The following is a 7,098-nucleotide window of genomic DNA, read 5'->3' as shown; positions in this document are numbered from 1 at the left end:
CAATATCTGTATTTCAGATGGACCAGACAATGTTAATATCAGTGGTGTAATTGAAATAGAGGAGGCACAGTTGTTAGAATTAACCTGTTCTGCAGAGTCAGTACCAAGTCCAAGGTATCACTGGATACACAATGGAACAGCTTTGGAAGAGTCTTCTCGTGTATTCAAGAAGATAGTGGGATTCTCTGACAGTGGGAATTACATCTGCACAGCTGAGAATAGTGTTACTGGAAAAACAACTGAATCCAGTGTCCACCAGCTGTCTGTTAAAGGTGAGATTCAATTGTATGGGTAGATACTGTAGGCCTACTACATTACGGGTGTGGCCTATACGGGGAGTTGCATTAGTTAGGCGATTCCATAATGTACATGCACATTATGGAGTAGATTTGCATAGGTAAAGGGTACATTTTGGATGACGTGCTCATTCTATAGATTATATTATATGTTGTGTCGCTGTGTCGTGTCGTGTGTGTGTGTGTGTGTGTGTGTGTGTGTGTGTGTGTGTGTGTGTGTGTGTGTGTGTGTGTGTGTGTGTGTGTGTGTGTGTGTGTGTGTGTGTGTGTGTGTGTGTGTGTGTGGCCACATGCAGTGGAGAAAACCAGCACTAACAAATATGCCTAATGCTTTGAAAACCAATCCCGTCCCAATACGAAGGAACACCCTAAAGTCTTTGCATTGGTTCTGCAATGCTGTTATTTATTCATTTTCCTCTCAGAATTAATTCCACATTAGCCCATTAACTCATTGAATTTACTGTAGATGTCTCCAGACTTATCAGTAAGCCTACGTGGAGATCTCTGATCGTCTGGCTAAGCAAGACTAATTACTGTATGGTTATTAGGTCTTTCAGATCCACATCCAACTGGTGACATTTCAGCTGCTGGGGCTGCTGGTATAACAGCTGCATGTTTTATAGCTGTGATAGTTCTGGTGTTCCTGATTGTAAGGACAAAGAGGTAAGTAAATATTATAGGCCCTATTATACACAGAGAGAGGAAAGGGTGATATGTTCTGATTGGTGAGCTGTTAGATGGTGGTAATTAATCAGACTTGCACATTGTCAATAGAATATTACTGATTCACCCACACCTGGTTTACTTGTGAACAGTGTTGCATTGCTCTTTGCATGCAGTACCACAGTGTCCGGCCAAAGATCTTTCAGGATTATTTACATAGGAAAGAGCCTTGATGCATATCAATGGTCCATTGTGTGACCTGTTAAATCCTGTTGTGTAGGTGCACAGGTGTAGGTTAAGCAACGTGCACATGACGTTATTAAAATAGCATCCCACCAAACAAAATAAAATCACCAATGCAACACTGCTTGTGAAGACTAGCAGAACAACAACTGCTCACTGGCGCAGCCATGACATGTCACACACCTCAGAATGGAAAACAAACGTGTGTGTGTGTGTGTGTGTGTGTGTGTGTGTGTGTGTGTGTGTGTGTGTGTGTGTGTGTGTGTGTGTGTGTGTGTGTGCGTGCGTGCGTGCGTGCGTGCGTGCGTGCGTGTGTGTGTCTGTGCGTATGTTACAAATGGTGGTGTGTAAATTATGTCTGCTTACCTACCATGCTACATACTATTGCCTTGATTTATGATTCATGAGTAGCACCATTTATGCTATCTGCCATCTAGCAGTGTTTTATTTGCAAGATTCAGAAGCAAGACCTGCGACCAAAGCAGGACCAGTGATGCACAAAATCCGAGAGGTCAGTATTCATATGATCCAACATATTCTTCTCCTTTTATACTTTTAAAATTGTATTAATATATTATCCAGTTTTTAGAAAATCATGTCCTCTTTAGGTGCTTTCAGACTCACCTCATGTCAACCTGGGGCAAATTCAACTTTTTATTTCTAAAGTTTTGTATTGACAGTGTGCAAACAAATGTTGTTTTGACATATAGCTGTAGTTTTCTCCTTGGGAGTCAGGACTTGCCTAGGTTCTTCAGCTGTCTGTCTGTCTCTCTCTCACTCTGGAGTGGAGGAGTAAAGTATTGTATCCAGTATGCATCCATATCTGTGTGTTCAATTATTAGTTAGGCAAATCTAAACCATAAACAATTATTATACACATTTTCAACCTGGGTTGAACATTCGGGTGAGTCACCCTGGCGTCACCCCAGGGGCAGTGGCCCTGGGGTGAGGCGATAGAGTGTGAAAGCACCTTCAAAATGTCTTCTGATTTGTAGCTGAACAGAGAGACAAACTAGTGGTGATTCAGCTACCAGTACATTGCAGGTGACAGGTCTGTCATCAAGGTGCTATATAAGTTATATGTTTTTGTGAAAATATATGTTAAATAGCTCTATAGCAATCATTGCTATAGAGTGTTTGTTCGATAGAGAAACACCGGCTGACACGGGCGCCTACAAATTCACGCCCACTTTAGAGACAGCGCCGCTACTCTATGAGAGGCATTGTAAAATACCGTAATTTCACTGGTTAACTACTGAGGCTGTAGCGATTTTTGTGTTCTAATAAAGTGTCCCATTTGTTTGATTTGTCCTTTTTAATGTGACATACCTGCCATCTCAATATACAACCCACAATATACTATAATATACTCAGTGTGTCAAAAGTTCTAGCATCGGAAATCTGAGGTTTAAGTGGTCGCATGGTATATACGTCACAGACGCATCCCTTGAGGTTTTCAATACCCAGATAGGTTTGTGTCTCTCATGTATCATTTTTATATGGCTATTTATTTTGGACAATTATCCAAACAGCATCTTGCAAGACTATTTGTATATTAATACTAACCTGGAGTATTCACTAAGTAGTTGAAAATGTCGGGATATGTCACTCCTCCATTTAGTTTGGTTATTTCCCCAACTTACATTCAGGGAGGTTAATACAACAACGGTAAACCCACACGTTTTAATTTGTCATGTACCGTCGGAGCTCCATGGTGGGTACAAAATTAATACTAGAAAAAGTGCTCCTCGGAGCACAAGTCTCCGCCAGGTCAGGTAGGTTACTTTGGCCTCCTGGTGGCGCTATAATAGGCCAATGTGAAAAGGGTGGCATTTCTTTTTAGGCCTTTTACGGCAATCGGACACTGCATTCATGATTTGAGGCATTTTGTTCCAAAAATGTGTTTTGTTAAATTAGACCTGCTGGTGGCGCTATAACAGGCCAATGTGAAAAGGGTGGCATTTGTTCCTCGGCCTAGTGGGAATGTGCGTGTTAAATTGCACGGCAATCGCACACTGCGTTCATGATTTGAGGCATTTTGTTCAAAACGGACCAATCCTGCAAACTTTGTAAGTCAATGTTTGCCAATGAAGATGGAATATGAAATATCGGACACATATGTCTTGATGACATGACTATAGAGATACTGTGTACAAATTTGCGTGATTTTTGGACAGAATCTGAAGGAGTAAGAGCAAAAAAAATGTTTTTCAAAAGTCGGCCTCCTGGTGGCGCTCTAAAAGGCAGATGTAAAAAATGCAGGGCAAAGGTTGTTCCTTGGCCTCTAGGGAGTGTGCGTGCCAAGTTTCACGCAGATCGGTGCAGTTATGAGTAAAAACGTGAATCGGCCTGTTATAGCGCCACCATGAGGCTGATTTGAAAGTTTTGAAGTGGCATTTGTTCCTTGGCATAGTGGGAATGTGCGTGCACAATTTCACGGAAATCGCATGCTGCGTTCATGATTTGAGGCATTTTGTTAAAAACGGACCAATCCTGTAAACTTTGGAAGTCAACCTTAGGCAATGAGGATGGAATATGGGAAATGGGACAGATCCGTGTTGATCACATGACTATAGAGATACTGTGTACCGATTTGCGTGACGTTTGGATAACATCTGTAGGAGTAATGTAAAACAATTTGTTTTGCACAAATTGGCCTCCTGGTGGCGCTCTAATAGGCCCATGTGAAAATTTGGGGCAGAGGTTCTGAATTGGTATCCAGGGAGTGTGTGTGCACAGTTTCACAGTGACCGGGCTAACGGTGCCGGAGATTAGTCGCTCGCAGACAGATGGACACACGGACACACGGACGGACAGACGGACGGACGGAGGGTAAAACATACTCTCTCGCCATGCCTTCGGCCTGGCGGAGACAATAAGCCTATGAGATGTTCAAAATATAGAAATATGAACAAAGACAAAGTCAGTTGGGATTGGGATGAGAATTCCCCACTTCAGAGTGGACCCTCGGCGCTCGTAAAGACAGTGATGTCACTGAAATACGACTACTGTGTCTGTCTGCCATCTACCCTCTGCTGTGTTAACATTATGGGTAACCCATAAAAGTGGCAAATTAAATGTGAAACACATCAACTATTAAGAAAACAAGAAGATATGTTGACAAAGACACTCCATACATTTGGAAACATATTTGTATTTAAAGCAATATCGTCTCCAGTTAATGTAGGAATATTTTAAAAGTAGGCTAATTCTCATATCCTCTCATAGGGATTGCATTGGCAGCTGCAGTTCATCGTTCTAACGGACCTCGAGTAGCGGCGCTAACTCAAAAGTGGGCGTGAATTTGTAGGCCTTCCGCTTCCGGCCGTGTGTCTTTATTGCAGCGATCTCTCCAGCTGTCTAGTAAACAGAAAATAAATGTTCAGGTCAGAATACCAATTTCATCAAATCAGTAGTGAGAACTCATACTTACAGGATAAACAAGGGAATATGTACGTGATGAAACAAATACATAAGCGGACAAAATTGGAACTGGAACACAAGCTGATAAATAAAATATATTTGTGGTGTTGTCAAAGTTATGTGAATAATAGTTGTCTATACACCAGCTAACTCCAAAATGTAAATTCTTCTGGAAATGACAAAAACAAAACAAAGAGTGGAGTTATATATATATATATATATATATATATATATATATATATATATATATATATATATATATATATATATATATATATATATATATATAAATAGAGATCAATTCATTGTATCCTGTGTCTAGAATCTGAAGATGCAGACCTACATGTATATGAGAACGAATGTACACATGTATATGAGAACGATTCAGAAGTGCATGAGGAAACAGGACAAAGTCGATCTCCAGCTGTTCACAAGGTGAGTATTTGGTCTCTAAATGAAGGAATAGACCAATTATTTGTTTACTAACATTGAGACTGGTGATTGTTTCACGCAATCAATTTCCAACCTGTTGTTTTGGGGTGCGCTGGTTTCAGCACACCCCAGCCCCCTCTTGTGGGTTGGCTAGTGAGGCGCGTCCTAGTGAGACCTGATAGAATGGGTTTCATTGCGTGCATACTGATTGCACTGATTGTACTGGTTCTCATCAGTGTCTGTTAAGGGGTCTATATGGTGAGCAATATAACGGTCAAAAGGAGAGAATCGCCACATTAATGGTTAAAAACCTCCTAACTCCACTTGAGCTGTATTTGGGTAAAGTGATGATAATATAAGGACACTTTCACGTATCTGACAATGTATAAAGTCACAATACCAACTTTGATGAGGCAGTATTGTGTTGTTATTTTTTTCATTTCTTGAAAAGTTAATATTTCGGACATGGTTTCTGCCCGACAGAGATATACCTTTTACACTCTATAATAAGGAACACCAATTAATGGTTAAGTAATCATTACTAAATGCCAATGTTGTCACCTGGTGTAGGACCGCAGGGCTCCTTACACAAAGTTGAATTTATTTATGCATTACTCGTTACTCTTTTCAAACGTTATTATTAAGAGGAAAAACAGTACAACTATTAAGAATGCAAGAGAACAGGAGAGTTTAGCTGACACTAATTTCTGATAGATTATCACATTACTCATTAACAGCAAAAGCTTGGAAGTGAAAGGTTCGATAAAAATCTACAAATTGCCTTTAAAATGGAAAATAAGCAGATATTTCATCCTAATAGTGGAACTAAATGAAAGCTCATGGCCTAATGGTGGAGCTAGATGAAAGGTCATGATAGGTTCCATGAAATCCACCCACTCGATTTTGAGATCCAGTGTGCAATTTTACATTTTGGCCTATGGGTGGTGCTAGATGAGCCATGTGGTCACCGAATCAAGGTAATTCATGTATGTCAAGCCTGTACATACTGTAACGTATGTTTAACTAAATAAAATGAGATGCAAGACAAGGCAATTATTCACATAACTTTGAAAACAAGGTAATTATGTACACCAAGTCACTAAACATTAATATTCACATCAATGCAAACAAGTAATTATTTCACAGCATTGGTATCTTTAGAGTCCCACCTTTAGTGGGGCTAAAATAATACTTGACCATCTCTATGCAAGTAAGTCTAGTTGGAAGAGGGTTCTCAATGAACACACTTTTGTTTTTGCATAATTTAAGCATGAGGAATCAATTGAAATTCATTAAAATGATGTGTAAAAAATATGTGTATGTGCTGCCAATTGCCTGGTGGCAATGATTGTCAATCATCTATAATCATCTTTTAAAAATAATTAAGGAATTTGAGGATGCATGTGCAGACATACAAAAAACGTACTGTATCCATGCCTTTGTCTCAACTGTAATCGTCTATTTTCTCCCCAAAAAAGGCTGGTCACCAATAGTCAAGACGGATGAACAGCCAATCAGAAAAGAAGATGGTCTGGTTGCTAAGCTCTTTCTCAGACAGTAGCAGTTTTTGTTTTGCCTACATATCTTTTACTCAGTATTCATCCTGAAACTGTTATCATGAATTGAAACTTTGAAATTGAGTTTAAACTGCATTGTTGTTTTGTCCTGTTGTTTTCAGTGTTGAATGTTTAATGGACCACAATGGGAACAATTGTTAATAAAGTATTCAATCAATCAAAGTAATACCTTTAGCTCTTATTCATTGCAACATTTTAGCTGATTGTCTCTGCCAGGCCGTAAGGCATGGCGAGAGAGTATGTTTTGCACCCTGTCCGTTGGCTTGATCGCATCGAAACTGTGCACACACACTCCCTGGATGCCAATTCAGAACCTCTGCCCCAAATCTTTCACATGGGCCTGTTATAGCGCCACCAGGAGGCCGCTTTTTGCAAAACACATATTTTGACAGTACTCTTCCATCCTGATTGGCTAAGATTGACATCTAAAGTTTGCAGGAGTGGCCCATGTGAAACCAAATGTC

Source organism: Gymnoscopelus microlampas (assembly GCF_963454915.1).
Source record: "Gymnoscopelus microlampas genome assembly, chromosome: 3".
Taxonomy (NCBI): Eukaryota; Metazoa; Chordata; class Actinopteri; order Myctophiformes; family Myctophidae; genus Gymnoscopelus; species Gymnoscopelus microlampas.
The sequence above is the reverse complement of the archived record's forward strand: the minus strand, read 5'-3'. Positions refer to the sequence as shown.